We start from the raw sequence: 21,810 nt of genomic DNA, 5'->3' as shown, positions 1-21,810 counted from the left end.
TATTCTAAATGGGTGGGGGGTTTTTGTTTGTTTGTTTTTGGTGGTGGTGGTGGTGAGGTGTCTCTGCTTTGTTTTAATCAGAAACCTAGTATGAATAACAGGACTATTATGGGAGGGAAAAATACCATGGCCTGTTTAAAGAAAAATACCCACACAGTATCTCTGTCTTTAAGAAAGCATAGACACTATTATTAAGAAATAAGTTGCCCTTATTATTACATTAAAAAATAAAACAGGGGCTGGGGATGTGGCTCAAGCGGTAACGAGCTTGCCTGGCATGCACGGGGCACTGGGTTCGATCCTCAGCACCACATACAAATAAAATAAAGATGATGTGTCCACTGAAAACTGAAAAAAAAATTTAAAAAATTCTCTCTCTCTCTCTCTTAAATAAATAAATAAAGCATGCACATAATTTTAATAAAGCCTGATATCTTAAAATGTATATGTATAAAATAGATGAAAAATTCTAATGTACTTATTTATAATCATTAATGCCCAAATTTATTGTACCAAATGTATGCCCAAATGCCCAAATGTATAATCATTAATGCCTCAATTTTTTAATTTTTCTTGGAGATCAAAAAAAAAAAAAAAAAAAAAACAAAAATCAAAGTCAAATTTCTGGAGATATTACCAAATGAAAATTCAACAAGAATTAAGCATGTTGCAGAAACATAAATTAAGGCAAACTATTCCATTTTTATAACAGATTTATAAAGACAAATTAAATTTTTACATATGCATTTTGGTATGTACATAGTGATCAAATACTATTTTCTGTGCAACATAAAAATATTTTAAATAATATTTTTTTTTAAAAAAATGTTTCCTCAAGCTTAAGGCAGAAATTTCTGTTATTCTTCATTCTTTTTCCTTATAATTATTGCTGAAGAGCCAAAAAATATTCCAACCGATTCACTCAAAAACAAAATCCAAGCAAAGATAGAATATAAATACTAAGGAAACCAAAGTCAAAGATGTTGCTTATCACACAGAGTGCTAAAAAGTACCCACCATATGCAAGGTCTCATTTATACTGACAGACATAATTTTCCACACTGGCTTTCCTTTTCTAATGTATAGGTAACTTACAAAAATTCAGTCCTAATTCCACCACAAGACCATGAATGTTCTTTTTCCAGTTTTTATTTTAGAGTGCTAAATGGAGGGTAGAACTAATTCTTAACTCAAGTAATATGGCATTGTGTTCTCTATATGATAATAACAAATTTCACTGCAAACCAGAAATGAAGAGCTTGATGTGTGGCTTTTTCTGCAAAATACAAAGAAATTTAAAATTAAGGGCTTATGGAATGGAATGCTCACATTTAATTTTACCTTCATTACTTTTCAAAGAGGAAATGCAGGGCTACTAGGATCCAGGTGAGGATGGGGAGGGGGTTCCCTCTTTGATCTTTCCTGGTTGGGTTCAGGATTGAAGCTGCTTGTACACCCATCAATGCACTTGAAATACTAACCTTGGTAGACAAATTCTTAAGTTTATATAACTCCTGTATAACATTTGAAAAAGACACCTGTTTTGGAGTTTTCTGAACTGTATCTTCCTAAATCATTCTAGTCATTTTTTTTTTTTTTTTTTTTTTTTTTACTTTTGGACAATTTTGGCCATCCAAAATATAGTCACATAGAGACTCAAATGAAATTACAAAAATAAAGACATGTGCACTTACATTTTAATTTATTGCACCAAATGTATATGGATTAAAGGAACAGAATAATCCTTTTCAAAACAAGCAAATAAATTTAGTGAATAAGGACAGAAATAGTTTTCAAAGGCCTGACACCTAAGGTTTTTGTTTCAAAACATTCTATGAAAAATTTCAAGTGCAGTCTATAAAACCTGATTTTATAGACTCTGAATTTTTTTTTCTACTGGCAAAAGGACATTTAAGTACTCATATTCTATCAACCCATAGTTTACTGCAGAGGTAGCCTGGCAGAATTACAGTATTTGAATTGCAAGAGCCAATAAGAAAATCCAAAATCAATGCCTCTTATGTTTTGATATTTTAATCTTATGAACATTTCTAAGTCTCATCCATCAACAGAGTCCATCACTTATGAATTAAAGCAGGTTACTGAAGGTGACAAGCACCAGGATCACATGGAGACCAAATCCGGGAACTCTCTCTTGCTTTGGCAGGCTTTCCAGCAGGAGTCGTACTTGTTCTTCATTTTTCTTTCCATTGTGTAGTTATACTAGTGTCTTTGTAAACTGTCCTCAGTGAAATTAAAACAATCATCCCTAAATGCAAAATTTATTAATTCAATCATTGTGGGGCAGACTGCTAAATTAAGAATTTCTTCCCTAAATAATTACCATGTCTAACATCAACATTATATTTCCTCCACTTTTTCATGCATTCTGAAGTTCACTGGTGGGTATTAAATAAAAGATTATGACTTACTTTGTTTTTTTTTATTAAGAAGCAATATCAATAAGAATAGCAGTGAACTCATTAAAAACTAAGAGTTACTTGCATGAGGAGGAAAAAAAAATGAATGGTTCCCTTTCACTGAAGCACCAATCCTTAGAAAAGTATGCCATGGTACTGTGGAAAACAGATGATTTAAAGGTCATTGCCAAACTGATAACCTGTCATACATAAACAGGATAGCATTTCTTTCTTCCCCCTTTTTTGGGGGGGTGTACATTGAAGGGACAAGGAAGGACACCAGGAGATCAAATACAAAAGGAAAACAGATTAGGGGATAATACTAGCCTGAAACTGAGACAGCAGCCTAACTTGGTAGTTAATTCAGTCCAAACTATAGCTACTAAATGTCAAATTATTTGCAAAGCTTTGGGCAGGGAACTCCCGGGTAAAGCAAAGCTATACCCATCTTTCCCACAAGGAGCTTATAACTCGAACAATAAGCATGAAATGACGAAACAGAAGTAGAGCATTTGCCTGGTAATCTTTATGAAGTAACTCGTTTTAACACGCTATGAGCAAAGCATTATTTTTTTGTTGGATATTAAATTCAGATCAGGTGCCATATAGGCAGCAGCTCTTCCAGTATGAAACATAAACTCTGCTAAAAGAGAGGGACAGCCAACTGAAGGACAGATACCAGTTATGTGAAGAAAGTGTCAGACTTCCTGAGGCACCTTCCCCAAATTTGATGAAGTTGAAAACCAACAGTCTTGGGGGGAGGAGTGTTAAAACTTTAACTCCCCTCTTTGGTTTCTAAACATCTGCAGAACAAAGCCTCAGCTTGCCTACCAATCTCATTTCTTAAATACGATGAAGATATTAACATTACCTATTAATGTTGTTCTGAGAATTAAATGTGTTTTTCTGGAAAAAGGACATTTAAGTAATCTTCCCTCAGCTGAAGGACTTGTCACTATCACCCTATAGGTCTGAATCTTATCCATCTTCAGGCTGCATAAGTGCTTCTTACTAAATAAACACCCCCCAGCCCCCACAACCCTCCAGTCCTTGACCTCCCCGAGGTGTCAATGGTGAAAATAACTTAATACTTAACGTTCAATGAAAGAAAAGATCTGTGATCGTCACTTTCATTGTGCAGAACCAGCGCTGTCTATAGGCCACTTCTTTAACTCCAACCATTCTTTCTTCACCTCCACTGCACTGTGACAGGATTCCAGTTAGATCAGGACACTAGACCTTGTGTCTTGAAGGAACTCATGGTGCTATTCCTCCAGCCATGACTCTCTCCATAGAAAGAAGAGGCTATTAGGACAAGAAGAGAACTGTCCTCGAAGAGCCTGCATCTCCCCACCGCAGGAGAACTAAGCCACAGATCCTCCTGCAGGGATGGACATACCTTGTATCTACACTGTCCAAAGCAGGAGACATCAGCCCCGTGGGGCCATGAAGACGTGAAGAAAGACTAGTGTGCCTGAAAGATTTTTAATTTTGTTTAATATGAATTAATATATATATATATATATATATAAACTTCAAAAGCCACAACAGTGGCTACAGAGAATCCTTTTGTCAGGACCACACAGGATCTCTTGGTTGCCAATTCATTATTTACTTCTTTTCATTTATCTTGATGTTTCAGCAATGGTCAGTTCTGCTGAGCAATCAGCTCTTCTTAAGGATTTGTTTCTGCTGACATTTGTGGCACCACACTTTCCCGGGCTTGTGGGAGGTTTTGTTTGTTTCTCTGTTTGGTCTGTACCTCTGCCAATCTTCAACTTCTTTGTCAGCTCCACTTATTGTATTTGGACTCTTATTGCTGACATGCCTCAACTTAGTCATGAACCCTCAATCTACACTCATTTAGGTAATCTCATATATCAACATGCCAACCACAATGAAAATTCCATCTACAAATACAGATTCATAGCCAACGATGCACCTGAGATCTTCATTTAACATCCAAATGTAACAAACTCAGAGCAATATTCCTAATTTCTCACCTCTGCAAAAAGCAGTCTCTTACCAGCCTGCCCTACAGATCATCAAGGAATTAACCTTTACCTAGTAGCTCAAGGCCAAAAGTAAGGGGCTGCCATTGATTCCTTTCTCTCATCTTTCATTCTAGGGAAAGGCCACAAACTATGAATGAAAAGCATTTATTCTAAGGGAAATGTTAAGATGTTGAGAAGACTTTTAAGTTTGGGAGAAAAATCTGCTAGGTGGAGAATAAGTTGAAGAGGTGAGAGTGGATATTCAAGAAACCAGTTAAGAGACGATTAGTGAAGTCTTGAGTGAGCAACTAGAAGGTGGAATTAATTTAGATGAAAGGCACATTTGGATGTGGAGGATGAGAATCAAAAGGTAACTCCTATGATTTTGGCTTAAGAAACTTGAAGTTGTGACCACCTACAATAGATAAGACAGGCAGATTACAGTTTTGACAGAGAGAGGTGGTATGGGAAGTTAGAATCAATGCCTTTGTTTTGCAGGTGCATCATGAAGGCTGGTTCCAAATAGGGAAAGAGGTCACCAGGTATCAATCTACAGAGGAGTTAAGAGGATGAAAGTATGAAATTTTATCCTCTAGATTCTATTTATGTTCAACATGCCAACAATATTTTGGATATGAGAGGCTTGCCATTCTGGATAGAGTCCAACAGATTCCAACAATTTTATACATGAGTATAAACTTTCAGGGTATTCCCTACTTCTACATAAATCTGTGCTCAGTAGCAACCAAACTGACAAAGCCAGTAGCAACAGGACACACAGCAAGGACTCTTTTTGAATAAGGTCAGTAGCCAAATCACAAAGCAGAGAAACAAATCCACTGATATTTCAAAATATCAATGAGTAAAGTATATATTTTTTTGGTGTTTCTTTTTTGGTGGGGGGTACCAGGGATTGAACTCAGGGGCATTCAACTACTGAGCCACATCCCCAGCCCTATTTCGTATTTTTCATTTAGAGACAGGGTCTCACTTAGTTGCTTAGCACTTACATGTTGCTGAGGCTAGCTTTGAACTCGAAATCGTCCTGCCTCAGTCTCCTGAGCCGCTGGGATTACAGGCGTAAGCCACCAAGCCTGGATTTTTTTTTTTTTTTTGCTGTTTTTAACATAAGATCAAACCCACTTACATGGGCTAGGTATGTAGCTCATTGGTGGAGCGCTTACTTAGCATGCACCAGGCCTTGGGTTTGATTCACAGCACTGTCCCCCAAAAAGCCATTCACTAGTTCAGATCATAAAAACTTAATCATTAACAGAAACACACACACACAAAAAAATAGGTGATACATGTGCTACAGAGCAAGTATAACTGCCCAATTTCAATCTAGATAAATTGTTTAAAGTCATACAAAGCACTGGAGATAATGTAATATGACAAAGCTAGAGAAATTAATAAATATATTCTCCCTCTCTTTTTTTAAGAAAGCTTCATTTTGTCCACACTAGTTTTTAAAAGAAATTATTGCTATTATCCATTCATCTAAAAGACCTTTAAAATCTTTGTAACTTCTAGAATAAACAGTTACCTGACATTAGCCAAACGTTATCCCCTAGAGTAAGAAAATGATTCCTGGAACAGTTTTCTTGGGAAAGAAAACAGTTTTCTTGGGAAAGTTTTCATGCCAAAGAATGACATGATAAGAAATGACAATACATTCTGACATTTTATAAATTAATATTAGTTAGATAAAAGAAATAACTGTTTTTTATGTATCTGAAACACCATTCTTTAGATAAAAATAATTTACACTAAAATGACATTCTGATACTTTCATTATGAGAGATTTGCTAAAATCATTAAGACTGCCTCTTACTTAAGAAGGGTTTTGGTGGGGAAATGATCTTGCTACTATTCAAAATACTAAAGACAACTCCCACAGCATGTGTTTTTCTGTCATTCATTGTTTCATAAAAACTTTTAACAGTATAGCTGTACATGTTCCTTTTCTTTCATCTGTGTTAGTTAAGAAAGGTTATCATGCTTCCATTTCTTAAAGACACAAAAGGGAGAAAGGAAAAGACATATATTTTATTGAAACTATTCAGAAGGAACCAATCTTCCACAGAAAATATTTTATGCTTTATGAACTTTTCTATGGCATCTGAAATACAAGAAATTTCATCAGACTTTAGGAGTCTTCTGAGATCTCAAAACATGATTCTTTAATCTGGTCTGACAAGTTCCATGCTCTTCATTTATTTCAAACAGTTTAACTATGACGGCTTCATAGTGACTTGGAAAAATCACTTAGAAATATGGTCAAAGACTGAAATACTACTAGAAATCATGGAAACTAAGTTCATATAAATCTCTTGACTAGAAATGAAATTAAAACCAAATCTTTCACGATGCACAAAACTTAACTCAAAATGGATCAAGGACCTAGGACTTAAACCAGAGACTCTGTGTCTAATAGAAGAAAAAGTAGGCCCTATTCTCCATCATGTAGGATTAGGCCCCAACTTCCTTAATAAGACTCCTATAGTGCAAGAATTAAAACCAAGAATCAATAAATGGGATGGAATCAAACTAAAAAGTTTCTTCTCAGCAAAAGAAACAATCTGTGAGGTGAACAGAGAGCCCACAACCTGGGAGCAAATTTTTAATCCTCACATATCAGATAAAGAACTCAAAAGGCTAAACACCAAAAATAACCCAATCAACAAAAGGGCCAGGGATCTGAACAGACACTTCTCAGTAGAAGATATACAATCAATCAACAAATATATGAAAAAATGCATGGAGGATCCAACATGGCGACGGCCGCGGAGAGCTCAAGTCTCTGACCTCTTCAGCTGCGCCGGCATAGGGAGTCGTAAACTGTCTAAATGCTGTTTGCTCAGGATCACTAGGCAATGCTGAGCTGACGTGGATCTGGGGCGAACAGTCTGGGCCTCTCAAAGCGCACACCGAGCCGGGATTGGCTGCATTCAAGCTCCCGTTTGCCTGCTTCTTGCAGCCAAACTGCTGTGACTCAGCACTAAGGATCCCGCTGAAACAACTGGTTGGCCCTTCTGATCCTACGGAGGTAAATGCCAACCGAGCCTTCATAGGCAGTGGCCACAGGATTGAAACAGGGAGTGGGAGAGACAGTCAGGACCCACCCGTTGCATTGGTCACCCGGCAAAGGGAACGAACTGTCACCATTTGCACGGGATACCACCATGGCAGAGAACTGACATCACCAGAACGCGGTGGAGGAGATAACTTCATTGAAACCAGCAGCGACAGTGACTACTTCCCTTCCCTTCTAATATCTTTCCTCCCAAGCATCAACTAAATTTATAAGAGTAAACAGTAACTCAGCAGTCAAACACAACAAGAAGTAATATGAGCAGCATGAAAAATCAAGGAAGAAAAGGAGTACAAACAATACAGGACAGCCTAAATAGTCAGGAGGATCAAGAGTCATCAGAAAAATGGTCATATAAAGAACTCAAGGAACACCTTAGACAGATGGAATGGAACCTTAAAGAGGATATGAGACAGCAAATTCAAACAGTGAAAGAACACACTGAAATTGAATTACATAAACAGATAAAAGAAGAAGTTAAGCATCTTTATCAGGAGATAGAGATTATAAAAAAAAATCAAACAATAATTCTAGAAATGCAGGAAATTATAAACCAAATGAAAACCTCAAATGAGAGTATCACTAACAGAGTGGAGCAAGTAGAAGCCAGAACGTCAGATAATGAAGACAAAATATATCATCTTCAAAAGACTCTAGCCAACTCAGAAAGGCTGGTAAAAAATCACGAGAAAAACATCCAAGAGATATGGGATAACATAAAAAAACCCAAACTTACGAGTCATCGGGATAGAGGAAGGTATAGAGATTCAAACCAAGGGAATGAGTAACCTGCTGAATGAAATAATTACAGAAAACTTTCCAGAAATAAAAAAGGAAACTGATATACAAATTGTAGATGCATACAGGACACCGAGCACACAAAACCACAGTAGACCAACGCCAAGACACATTGTTATGAAGATATCCAATATACAGAACAAAGAGAAAATATTAAAAGCTACAAGAGAAAGGAGGCAGATTACATTCAGGGGTAAACCAATAAGGTTAACAACGGATTTTTCATCACAGACGCTGAAAGCGAGAAGATCCTGGAACAACGTATTTCAAACACTGAATGACAATGGATGCCAACCAAGAATTCTGTATCCAGCAAAACTAAGCTTCAGGTACGACAACAAAATAAAAACCTTTCATGATAAACAAAAGCTAAAAGAACTTGCAGCCAGAAAACCAGCATTGCAAAGCGTCTTGAGCAAAACACTACACGAGAAAGAAATGAAAAACAATAACCAAAACCATCAGTGGGAAGTGCCTCAGTAAAGACAGAGGGTGGAGGGAAAGCTAATCATGGAGAAACAAACTAAATTAAAAAAAAAAGATAAATAATCAAATATGGCTGGAAGTACAAACCATATATCAATAGTAACTCTAAACGTTAATGGCTTAAACTCTCCAATAAAGCGACATAGGCTGGTAACATGGATTAAAAAAATAAATCCAACAATATGCTGCCTCCAGGAGACACATCTGATTAGAAAAGACATACACAGGCTGAAGGTGAAAGATTGGGAAAAAATATACCACGCACATGGTCCTCGTAAGCAAGCAGGGGTGGCCATTCTCATATCGAATAAAATCGACTTCAAGACTAAGTTAATCAAAAGGGATAAGGAAGGACATTATATACTGTTAAAAGGAACCATTCACCAACAAGACATAACAATTATCAATATTTATGCTCCAAATAATGGTGCTGCGACGTTCATAAAACAAATTCTCCTCAAGTTCAAGAATCAAATAGACCACAACACAATAATTATGGGTGACTTCAACACACCTCTCTCACCATTGGACAGATCCTCCAAACAAAAGTTGAATAAAGAAACTATAGAACTCAATATCACAATCAATAACCTAGACTTAACTGACATATATAGAATATATCAACCATCATCAAGTGGATATACTTTTTTCTCAGCAGCACATGGATCCTTCTCAAAAATAGACCATATATTATGCCATAGGGCAACCCTCGTGAATATAAAGGGGTGGAGAAAATACCATGCATTTTATCTGATCATAATGAAATGAAACTAGAAATCAATGATAAAAGAAGGAAGGAAAAATCCTACATCACATGGAAAATGAACAATATGTTACTGAATGATCAATGGGTTACAGAAGACATAAAGGAGGAAATCAAAAAATTCTTGGAGATAAATGAAAATACAGACACAACATACAGGAATCTATGGGACATAATGAAAGCAGTTTTAAGAGGAAAATTCATTGCCTGGAGGTCATTCCTCAAAAAAAGGAAAAACCAACAAATAAATGAGCTCACACTTCATCTCAAAGCCCTAGAAAAGGAAGAGCAAAACAACAGCAAATGTAGCAGAAGGCAAGAAATAATTAAAATCAGAGCGGAAATCAACGAAATTGAAACAAAAGGAACTATTGAAAAAATTAACAAAACTAAAAGTTGGTTCTTCGAAAAAATAAATAAGATCGACAGACCCTTAGCCATGCTAACGAAGAGAAGAAGAGAGAGAACTCAAATTACTAACATACAGGATGAAAAAGGCAATATCACAACAGATGCTACAGAAATACAGAAGACAATTAGAAATTATTTTGAAAACCTATATTCCAATAAAATAGAAGATAGTGAAGACATCGATAAATTTCTTAAGTCATATGATTTGCCCAGACTTGAGTCAGGAAATAGAAAAAGAGGGAGCTCTTCCAAATTCATTCTATGAGGCCAACATCACCCTGATTCTGAAACCAGACAAAGACACCTCAAAGAAAGAAAACTACAGACCAATATCTCTGATGATCCTAGATGCAAAAATCCTCAATAAAATTCTGGCGAATCGGATACAAAGGCACATCAAAAAAATTGTGCACCATGATCAAGTAGGATTCATCCCTGGGATGCAAGAATGGTTCAATATATGGAAATCAATAAATGTTATTCACCACATCAAGAGACTTAAAGATAAGAACCATATGATCATCTCGATAGATGCAGAAAAAGCATTTGACAAAGTACAGCATCCCTTTATGTTCAAAACATTAGAAAAACTAGGGATAACAGGAACTTACCTCGACATTGCAAAAGCTATCTATGCTAAGCCTCAGGCTAGCATCATTCTGAATGGAGAAAAATTGAAGGCATTCCCTCTAAAATCTGGAACAAGAGAGGGATGCCCTCTATCACCACTTCTATTCAATGTAGTTCTCGAAACACTGGCCAGAGCAATTAGACAGACGAAAGAAATTAAGGCATAAAAATAGGAAAAGAAGAACTTAAATTATCACTATTTGCGGACAACATGATTCTATACCTAGAAGGCCCAAAAGGGTCTACAAAAAAACTACTAGAACTAATAAATGAATTCAGCAAAATGGCAGGATATAAAATCAACACGCACAAATCAAAGGCATTTCTGCATATCAGTAACAAAACTTCTGAAACGGAAATGAGGAAAAACACTCCATTCACAATATCCTCAAAAAAAATAAAATACTTGGGAATCAACCTAACAAAAGAAGTGAAAGATTTATACAATGAAAACTACAGAACCCTAAAAAGAGAAGTAGAAGAAGATCTTAGAAGATGGAAAAATATACCGTGTTCATGGATAGGCAGAACTAACATCATCAAAATGGCGATATTACCAAAAGTTCTCTATAGGTTTAATGCAATGCCAATCAAAATCCCAACGGCATTTCTTGTAGAAATAGATAAAGCAATCATGAAATTCATATGGAAAAATAAAAGACCCAGAATAGCAAAAGCAATTCTAAGCAGGAAGTGTGAATCAGGCGGTATAGCGATACCAGATTTCAAACTATATTACAGAGCAATAGTAACAAAAACAGCATGATACTGGTACCAAAACAGGCGGGTGGACCAATGGTACAGAATAGAGGACACAGAGACTAATCCACAAAGTTACAACTATCTTATATTTGATAAAAGGGCTAAAAGCATGCAATGGAGGAAGGATAGCATCTTCAACAAATGGTGTTGCGAAAACTGAAAATCCATATGCAACAAAATGAAACTGAATCCCCTCCTCTCACCATGCACAGAAGTTAACTCAAAATGGATCAAGGAGCTTGATATCAAATTAGAGACTCTGTGTCCGATAGAAAAATGTTGGCTCCGATCTACATATTGTGGGGTCGGGCTCCAAATTCCTTAATAGGACACCCATAGCACAAGAGTTAATAACAAGAATCAACAAATGGGACTTACGTAAACTAAAAAGTTTTTTCTCAGCAAGAGAAACAATAAGAGAGGTAAATAGGGAGCCTACATCCTGGGAACAAATTTTTACTCCTCACACTTCAGATAGAGCCCTAATATCCAGAGTATACAAAGAACTCAAAAAATTAGACAATAAGATAACAAATAACCCAATCAACAAATGGGCCAAGGACCTGAACAGACACTTCTCAGAGGAGGACATACAATCAATCAACAAGTACATGAAAGAATGCTCATCTCTCTAGCAATCAGAGAAATGCAAATCAAAACTACTCTAAGATATCATCTCACTCCAGTCAGAATTATGAAGACAAACAACAATAAATGTTGGAGAGGATGTGGGGGAAAAGATACACTCACACATTGCTGGTGGGACTGCAAATTGGCGCAGTCAATATGGAAAGCAGTATGGAGATTTCTTGGAAATCTAGGAATGGAACCACCATTTGACCCAGCTATCCCTCTCCTGGGATTATACCGAAAGGACTTAAAAACAGCATACTACAGGTTCACAGCCATATCAATGTTTATAGCAGCACAATTCACAATAGCTAAACTGTGGAGTCAAACCAGACCAGTTTTAAAGAACAAAAACAAAAACCAGGAGATTTCAGTCAACCTTACTCAGGGTAATAAGGAAGTCCCCTCTGTTTTAACCCAACAAAGAAAGTAAGTTTGAAATGACCAATCGGTTTATGCTTTGTTCAGCCTTTTTCTGCCTTAAAGCTAGCCTCTGTTCAATTCACAGAATACTCACTTAACTTTATAGAATGAAATGTTGTACAATTCTACAATCACAAATAAGAGCCAATTTGATTTTTTTAAAATACCTGTATTTTATTTATTTATTGTTATGTGGTGCTGAGGATTAAACCCAGTGCCTCACATGTGCTAGGCAAGCACTCTACCACTGAGCTAAAACCCTAATTTGATCTTTATATTTGTTACAATGTTGGTCTGACAATGTGCAATAAAATGTTCGACTTACAAAAAAAATCAAAAGAACCTTATAATTTTACATGAATACACTGCTAATGTTGAAGATCGGGGGAAACCCATACCTATGTAAACAACAATAAGAATCTGAATTCTAACTTTTTAGTTGACATATAAAAATATGTAAATAAATTTTGCTAAGATATCCCACTTCTTTCAATGAATAAACAAGAAAAAATAAAAGAACAAAAATAGAACTAAGAATAGAAAATATTATTCTAGTGCTTTCTAGATTTTTAGAAGGTATGTACTTACATACAAATATACTTTGATGAGTAGTTAAGTTAGGAAAGAACACAATAATAAGCTGGTCAATAGATTTGCACTTTCATATTAAAAAATCAAAAGTTATTTAAAATATATGATTATACACTTCAGAAATACAGACTGCCTCTCATACTACTGTTATGTGAAAATAAAAATCCCATTTGCCTGGATTGACCTACAGGAAGGGCTGTCTCCTCCTCTCTGAAGAGCTGAATTCATTAAGGTTGGTACAAATAAAGGTCACCAGTCCATTTTTTTTTAATTCATACATTCAGTAACTGAATTACTTCTGCCTTTAAAATGAAACTTAAAAGTGGACTAAGGAAATACAATTTGCAACAATCATTGGAAATGATGAGCTCTGGACAAGTAAGCTTTCAAAAGAATTACAATCAAAGCAGGTTTGGTTTGGGAAGAAAACACTTCTTACATAATGAGTCATTTCTTTGCCTTCTTAACCCAAGTGGAGATACATGCTATAATCTTTTTCTGAGTAGGGCTGCTTCTATACCACAAATTTGGTCTTCTTTTGAAGATGTAGGTGCTGTGCATATATAGATGACTGGAGAGAAAATAGTAAGATTATAGTATTCCTATAACTCTTATTTCTAAAGTTTCTGTTTATAGTTTGCATGTTTAGATCAATTATCTCTTTCTTATATGAAAGCCAGGATAATAACACACAAATTCCTAAGCAACGTCACATTATCTTCCAACAAAAGGTAATAATGACTCAAAAACCAAAGTGACCATTTCCCAAGTGGTGCTCCACATTTTAGCACTCGGCTTCTCACTACTGCCATGTATGGTCAACTTATCAATGGCATTCATTCACAATCATTTACTTCTGTGTTACTACAAGCAGTTCATGGCTGGTATTTACCTTAGGGCCTAGTTTGTTGTTTACCAGTGTTAGAGTTATGAGTTCTAAGACTTGGATTTGGATATCTGGGGAAAGCTTGATTTTAAAATCTACAAATTCTTCTTTATTATCAGAGATCTCTCCTAAACTGGATAGTACTCTGGAATAACCCACAATAGTAAGAGGACACCAAGAGAAGGCTAAAAGTTAGTAAAAGACACAGGATCTCACTTTTTCAGGTTGAACTGCACACTCTTAAACAGCAACAGAATGGTACTTCTGTTGTCAAGGAAGAAAACTTGATTTTGAAAGATGAACATTTATTGAAAGATGCTAGAATTAAATGTCCACACATATATTCAGGTGTACTTGAAAGCTGCAGAAATTTCATAGCTGCTAAGGTTTTTACCTACTCTAGCAGAGAGTTAATAAGAATGTTATGGAACTATGGCAAAAAACAGTCAAGCTTTGCTTATTTTCCTTAAGGTTGACATCTGCTAGGATAGAAGCCAATGTCAAAAATCAAGTGCCCATTAGTAAGGAAAACAGACAAACAAGCTGTACCCACACAATAGAGTTCTTACAGCTAGCTTTTCTTTCTTTCTTTCTTTTTTAATGGCATAGCGGTATGGATCACCGGAAAAAGGTTTAAGTTATTCTCTGTAATAAGAAGAAAGGTTAAAAATCAATTTGCATAGCAACATGTAATTTGCATAGTTTAAATATATGCACAGACACTTGTCTCAGTAACAATGAAGCACTTACCTTGGTTTCATGGAAAGGGAGGTGGGTGGAGTTAAGACATTCCTTTTGGCTAATCTATTTAGAATTTTTCTTGCAAAAGGAACTTATTGGTTTTGTTATAATTTAAAAAGAACCTATAGATATACAGACTTTTAATGCCTAATTTGTTCAGACAATATGCTGTGTTCAGAAACCTCACCACAACAAACTCTCATTTTGCTGACTGCTTATCAGTCCCAAAGCTGACTTTTTTTTTTTTTTTTAACATCTTATCTTGAAAACACATTCTTCCAAAAATCCCTGACCTACACCTCTGTGATGCTTTTCCAATTAGCACTGGGTCAGAGAAAGGGCCACCTCTGAATCTCTTTTCTAATAACTAAACAAACACAATGCATGTGATCTAATTTAATTATGTATATAGTGTGGATCTTCTCATTTGCTTTTGTTGACTGACTATCTGCAAATAATTTGATCAATCTGTTTTTTGGCCTCTCTGTCTTAGAATGCATTCAATCAACAATATTGATCATGTACTACGCATCAGGTATTGTCCTATAGGATTTTAAAAACAAATAAATAATGGAAAACAGTAATGTGCTTGTAAAATTTCAGTCTCCAGTAAAGAAACAGGTGCTCTGTGGGATATTTAATAGAGGAAATTAAATGCAGATGACAATAGAGTTGAAAGGTCAAAAGAGGACCAATGAAGTAAGCCAGATTAGCAAGAGTAAAAGCCAAAAGGTCCTTCTATCCTGAGAACTGGAAAGGCAAAGAAAGGAGATACTTTTGTCAGAATGCAAGACTGGTGTCATCCTAAGGGAGATGGAGCAACAGTAGGGCTGTCTCAAGTGCTGGACAGAGATGTAACCACAGCTGAAAAACGCACCCTAAGTTGGTGAGAGATGTGGCCTTCTTTCTCCCCTTCTTTACCCTTCTTAAAGTCTGCCAAAGTCTTCCACTGAGACTTCAGTAAAGACTAGCACTTAAAGCACTCAAAAATTATAAAATTGTTTTCAATTTCAAGATGCCTATCAACCATGTTATGGTTTAGAAGTGGTGTCCCTCTAAAGCTTGTGTATGAGACAATTCAAGAAGGTTTGGAGGAGAAATGATTTAGTTATAGCCTTAAACTAATTAGTGAATTAATCCCTGATGAGATTGAGTGGTAACTGGAGACAGGTGGGGTATGGCTATGGGGTATAATTTGTGTCTGGAGAGTGGGGTGTGTGTGCTAGGTGTATCTGTCTCTCTCATATGTATCTTCCCACTTGCTGATCATCATGTGAGCTGTTTCCCTCTGCCACACTCTTCCACCATGATGTTCTACCTCATCTTGAGCCCTGAGGAATGGATCCTATCTCTTATAGACTGAGACCTTTGAAATCAACAGTCACTAAATAAACCTTTCCTCCTCCATAATTGTTCTGCTGGAGTCTTTTGGTCACAACAGCAAAAAAAGCTCACTGAAACAAACCACAGGTGCACACCAGCACATGCACTTGGGATATCAAGCACTCACTGAAATGGTGCCCTGTAAGTGACACACAGAGATGATGGTCTTTAGAGCCTACAGGGATCTCAGAGACTCTCTTGAACCCAATATCAACTTTTTTATTTTTTTATCTTAAGGTAGTTCAAAGTAGGTTGTTACCTAAAGTGCTACTATATTATCAATTTAGTTACTAAAGAAGCATATGTGTGCGATTTTCTTGAGCATGCTTACTTTACTAAACTCAAGTCATTTAATTACCTTTTTCCTCTAACTGGAGGTATTCAATTTCTTTCAAATTAATAGAATTTTATCTACTTTACCTCCTACTTTCTATTTATGTTCCATGTACATACCGAGTAGATTTTCTCAAAATAGTGAAAATAATGACTTGTTAGCAGTTTATCTCCTGACTTTTAATGAAAACTCTTTTATATTTATTTTTAAATTAAACATTCTATTAACTATTAGCTAGAAATAAAACACTCATCCAAATATTCAGTATTAAATAGGTTCTGTTTTTGTTTTTATAATTTTTATAAGGCATAGCTATTGATTTCTATCAAAACTGCCAAGAAGACTATTGAGTAATAATTCTTATTCAACAATAAATTTCCTTTTTCTTCTTTCTCCTATTTCCTTTTCCTCCTAATTCTATAGTCCTTGACTTCCATCCAAAATCTCTTGGCATTGCAATAAAACCAGACAACAAATGCTTTTCTTTGTTTTCAGTTATCCTCCTGTTAATAACCACACAAGTACAGTCAGAGTCGAATCTGTGGCTCTTCAGCATTCCAGAAGGTCCGCCATTGCTGCATAATGAGAAGTTGCCTGTTGGCTGCCACATTCTTGCTCTTCCTCAGATTCCAGATTGCAAGCTATTCTAGATGGCTGAGGTTATGAAAAGGCCTTCCTTCTTTCCTCCCTTCCTTCCATAAGACCCTAGAACTGCTAAAGTCTGTACTGTAAACAAATCCCCTAAAATGCCAAAGAACTGGGTAATTTCCCAATGGAATGCAGAAGTCAGGCAGTTTAAAACAACACTTAACCTCCAAGCAACCAGATAATATTTGTCACATACCACCGTGTTTCCTCCTATGCATTCGGTGAAGACAGTGGAACTTTTCATGTTTGAAATTATATTAGAGACTTGAAATATCAGGAAAGGAAACTAGGGGTTTTGCTCTATGCCTGCTGCCCTAGTGCTTCATAGAGGGTGGCCAGCGATGCTAACATTGATGAGAAAGATCACAGGGTACTTATGAGCCATGTGACAAATAAAGAGTGGACAGCAATACATGGAGCAGAGAGAGAGAGTGTCAGGGATACACCAGTGAAGACGGAGTCACAGGGAGCTAGAATAGCCTGACCCAGCAGGAATGGGGAGAGTGTAGCTTGATGTCAGGTTATGAAGTTTTACATCCCTAAATCAGATTTTTTTTTTGAAGAAGAAGACACTGAGAAATGATTGCATAATTTTTTAAATGGAAAGAGTGCAGAGTGATACGACAGAAGATAAGCTTCTGCAGAATTAGGTTCCAAGTAACATTTTGTATTTTCTCTCTTCTCCCCACCTCACAATCTCTGTTTTCCTTATTTACGTATAGTGCTGGGGATCCACTCAGGGCCTCATGCAGGCTACCCAAGTGCTCTCCCACTGAATTACATCTCAGCCCTCTCCCCCTCCCCCACCCCACACACCCACCCTCTCTCTTGCCCTTCCTACCTACCCCTTCCTTCCCTCCCTCTCTCTAAGAAAACCTTGTTGTAGGGTTCCTGTAGGATGTTTTCTATTTTACTAGATTTGTCCACTACCCAAAACCCAAGATAAAGTGAGATAAAACATTTCCTGTTTTAAAAGACTCATAAATATCTGGGGTCAGACAATTCCCCAAGGACTCTCCATGAAGTAGCAGGAAAAACCTTGCTTTTCATAACCATTACCCAACTCTGGCCCACTTGTGGTGTGCATAGGGAAACAATTAGGTAGAAAAAGAAGAGAATCCAAGACTCATGCATCATCTACCTGGAGGACAGGGAAAAGAAAGGTGGGTGATGAACTCTTTGCCCTAACCAAAGATAAATGGAATGGATGTCACTAGAATCTACCATAAATATCATGCTCCCTGCAAAAGAGAAAAATGTATCTCAATCCTTGACCAAACATGCAGTTAAGCAATATGTCCTATCCATTACCCTTCCTTCATGAAAAAATGGAAAAAAGGAAGTCAGAGCCAGTTTGAAGGAAGGGTAGAAGGATTAGGGCCCAGCCGAAACTCCCACCCTTTAGCAGTACAATGACATAAGAATCCTGTGATTAAAATAAATTGGACAAGGAATTTGGGCTTGCACCTTACAAGGCAAGTCTAGTAGAAAGAGGTGATGAGTCATATGTTTGGGTGGCAATGTCCAGGGAGATGGGCAGAAAAAGGGCATGCTGCATGAGATGTCCCACATCAGGAAACCACACTTGGAGCTGCCCAGGAGAATCCCAGTAAGCTACACTCTGTCTAGAAAGGGGGCTGGAGACAGGCACCATGGGCAGATGGAGGGGAAGCATGGCTGCCCTGCTTTGTGAAGTCCTTTGAGGAGATGGCCTGCAAGGTAACTGCATCTCTATGAAGAACACCACATCACTAGGTCACCTGTAGGAAAGAACTAGACGAAGCTAGGTCAGACTGCAAACAGTCTCCCACTACTGCCTTCTCTCCCCCATCCCTATTTGAAAGGGAAGAAGGAAATGACCCCGAGACCATTAATGTGACCCCTCTTCCCCTGCAACAGATTCCAAAGTGAGACGCAGAATGGTAGAGAGGCAGAATTTACTACCCTCTATGAGCCATCTGGATAAGAGAGGAGCTTAAAGCCAGATGTAAGACTGAAGTATGAAATAATAAAGTTTGCTTTTTTTAAATATCCAAGTCACCAATAAATTATAAAAAATAACTTCCATGCCAATTAAGGGACAGGAATTTCCTAATAAATTCAGGAAAAATATAAAATTATTTCATGTTTATACTTTACCAAACTAACATTGTTCAATTGGAGCTCTAGTCGTTGTTAGAGGTTTAGCCCATACATGAATATAAAACTATTCAAGCAAAACCATGCTTTGCCAAGGAAGAGTTAGCACCTAATTAGACCTTCACATATTAAAAAGAAAATTCATATATGCTATTCCACTGTACCTGATAGGCAAAACCATTTTATTCTTAATCACTTTTCAAAAGTTTTATTAATTGCTAGTTACAGTAACTACCATGAGAACACATCCTAAAACTTTTAGTGCTTTTTAAAAATGATCCATTACAGCATAATTTTAAACTTCAGTGAAATTCATTCATTCAGAGGTCTACATATTAAGGGAATAATTACACGATTTCCAAATAAGGTTTTTATGCAATTATGTTATTACTCATGACAAATTCAATTAGATGCACAAAATATTGACAGAAACTTAGAGAGAAAACTCTTAAGAGAAATGTTGAGAAACCGTACAAATCATACAGTAAAATATAAATGTTTGCAAAGCTACAATTGAAATCCTCATTCTTGAAAAATATGTGCAGTAAAATAATTTTGCTACCAAAATTAGTCAAATTTCTACATGTTTTTCCATTAGCAATGACACTGTATTGGCTTAATAGATATGTTGCTCATGACTATAAATGGAGGGAAACAAAACACTCCAAACACATTCTAAACAAGAAGAGATTTCTGTTGGCCCATATGCTTTCAATTTTATGCCAAGAACCAAGAAAAATCTTGGAAGTTCTGAGTTCTAGTTGTAAAAACAGAAGATAAATCTGAATCACAGGCTGTAAACCCTTGGAGAACACGCCAATGACAAGATGATTAATTCAAAGTCTGCTTTGATGGAAATGTCTTTTCCCCTAAAAGAAATCACACTTCTCTACACTGTATAAGCTCATATAAACTAAAACTGCTTAACACAGACTGATTGTTCTGAATTGTGTTTATGTTTTTGTTTATGTTGTCTAATCAAAAATGTTAGCCACCTTCAACAAACACCCTATAATTAGTCACGGCTTCACCTACAGAGACAAGAAGCACAACGATCTCAGGTCCTTAATATTCCCTGGAAACTTACTGCAAAGCTGTGCTAAACAAATCAGTCAGAAAGCTCCAGCAACCAGTCCACCCACATTCGACAACCTCCTCTACCTAATGATAATTACAGTCTGTAGAACAGGCAGCCTCTAATAAACAGCTTCAACTTTAAAAGACAAATATCTGTAGGGGCCTTTCTGTTGCCATAGAAATGTCTTGAGGCCACCTTGTCCTCAGCACTAAACACTACCTTCACATTAATCTGCTATTTGTGTGTGTGCGTGTGTGTGTGTGTGTGTGTGTGTGTGTGTGTACACGCACACATGTGTCTGGGTTGGAGCACATATCAGCCCAAATTACAGGATAGCTCACTCAGTCCTGTGGGTTATAAATGATACATAGTCCTTAGTTCTAATACTTTCCCCAAAATGGAGAACAGAAATCTTCTCGGTGACAGCAGTCCCTGACTAATGGGTTCTTGCTCCCTTGGCTCAACTGGAAACTTCCCTAATGCAGCAAAGCAATAAAGAACAGCAACGTTAATTCACCATATCCCTTTTCTTCCCTCTGAGCACTGGGGTCAGTGGCTTCCTAAAGCACAGGTTTTGTCCATAATTGTAAACAGGAAAACAAATCTTGTTAGGTCAACCCAAACAGGAATAGCTTAAAATGAATCACTCATCGATGTTGGTGAACCAAAGGGCTAGGATCCTGTTTTATGATTCAAGTTGCTTTTAAAAGAATCAAGTGAACTTCCTGGATGCATACTAAGGGCTACAGAAACAAATTCTGTAAATACTTTTAGGGGAAATAGTTCACAGCGTGGGACCACAGGAACAAAACTGAACTTAGTCATGTGCTTGAACTTTATATGTGCCATTTACACAAAAAATCCTAAAGATAGGCAAAGGATAATTTTAAAAGTAAAATAACAGAAGTGTACACAGACTTGGACTTTTACTATCCTAATATGCTTAAGATGGATCAGGGAGTGGGTAAGAGGTACAGAATGGACAAGAAAGCAGAGGAAGAGATTCAGAAACAATGGAGGAGAGCACTGAAAAACTTTTAATGCTCAACTACCCTGGGGCAAGCATCACACTTCTTGGTCCCTTTACAGACCTCCTGTGTTATATTCAAGATTGCCAGGCACTGTAAATTGGCCATATGACATAGGGTCTCTCAATTATTTCTGAAAAGTCAGCCTAGGGTTGGCAGTGTTAGATCACTCCAATTCAAAAGAAGCAGACACAGGGAAGACAAAAGTGACATGCCCAGGCTCACAGAGCTGCTCTTTCCAGAACCTCCTTACGGCACTGCTTAGGTGTTACTTACTTAGACTCATGGCCACATTTACACAGAACATTCTACAAAGTTCTTTTTTAATTTTTTTTTATTTGTTTTAATTAGTTATACATAACAGTAGCATGCATTTATGTACTTTGATATATCATACATAGATGGGATATAATTTCTCATTTTTCTGAGTGTACAATTTGCAGAATCATATTGTTCACGTAGTCATACAGTATACATACAGTAATAATGTCTGTTTCATTCTACTATCTTTCCTATCCCCACATCCTTTCCCCTCCCTTCCCATCACTTTCCTCTACCTAATTTAAGGTAA

The 21,810-nt window shown here is 36.8% G+C and overlaps 1 protein-coding gene across 2 annotated transcripts in view; it reads right to left on the bottom strand.

Annotated features, from left to right (window-relative positions):
• Positions 1-21,810, bottom strand: part of Klf12 (KLF transcription factor 12) — a 445,629-nt gene that overhangs the window by 187,537 nt on the left and 236,282 nt on the right. The gene's annotated exons all lie outside the window — the stretch shown is intronic.

Source organism: Callospermophilus lateralis, chromosome 12 (genome assembly GCF_048772815.1).
Source record: "Callospermophilus lateralis isolate mCalLat2 chromosome 12, mCalLat2.hap1, whole genome shotgun sequence".
Classification (NCBI taxonomy): domain Eukaryota; kingdom Metazoa; phylum Chordata; class Mammalia; order Rodentia; family Sciuridae; genus Callospermophilus; species Callospermophilus lateralis.
The sequence above is the reverse complement of the archived record's forward strand: the minus strand, read 5'-3'. Positions and strand labels throughout refer to the sequence as shown.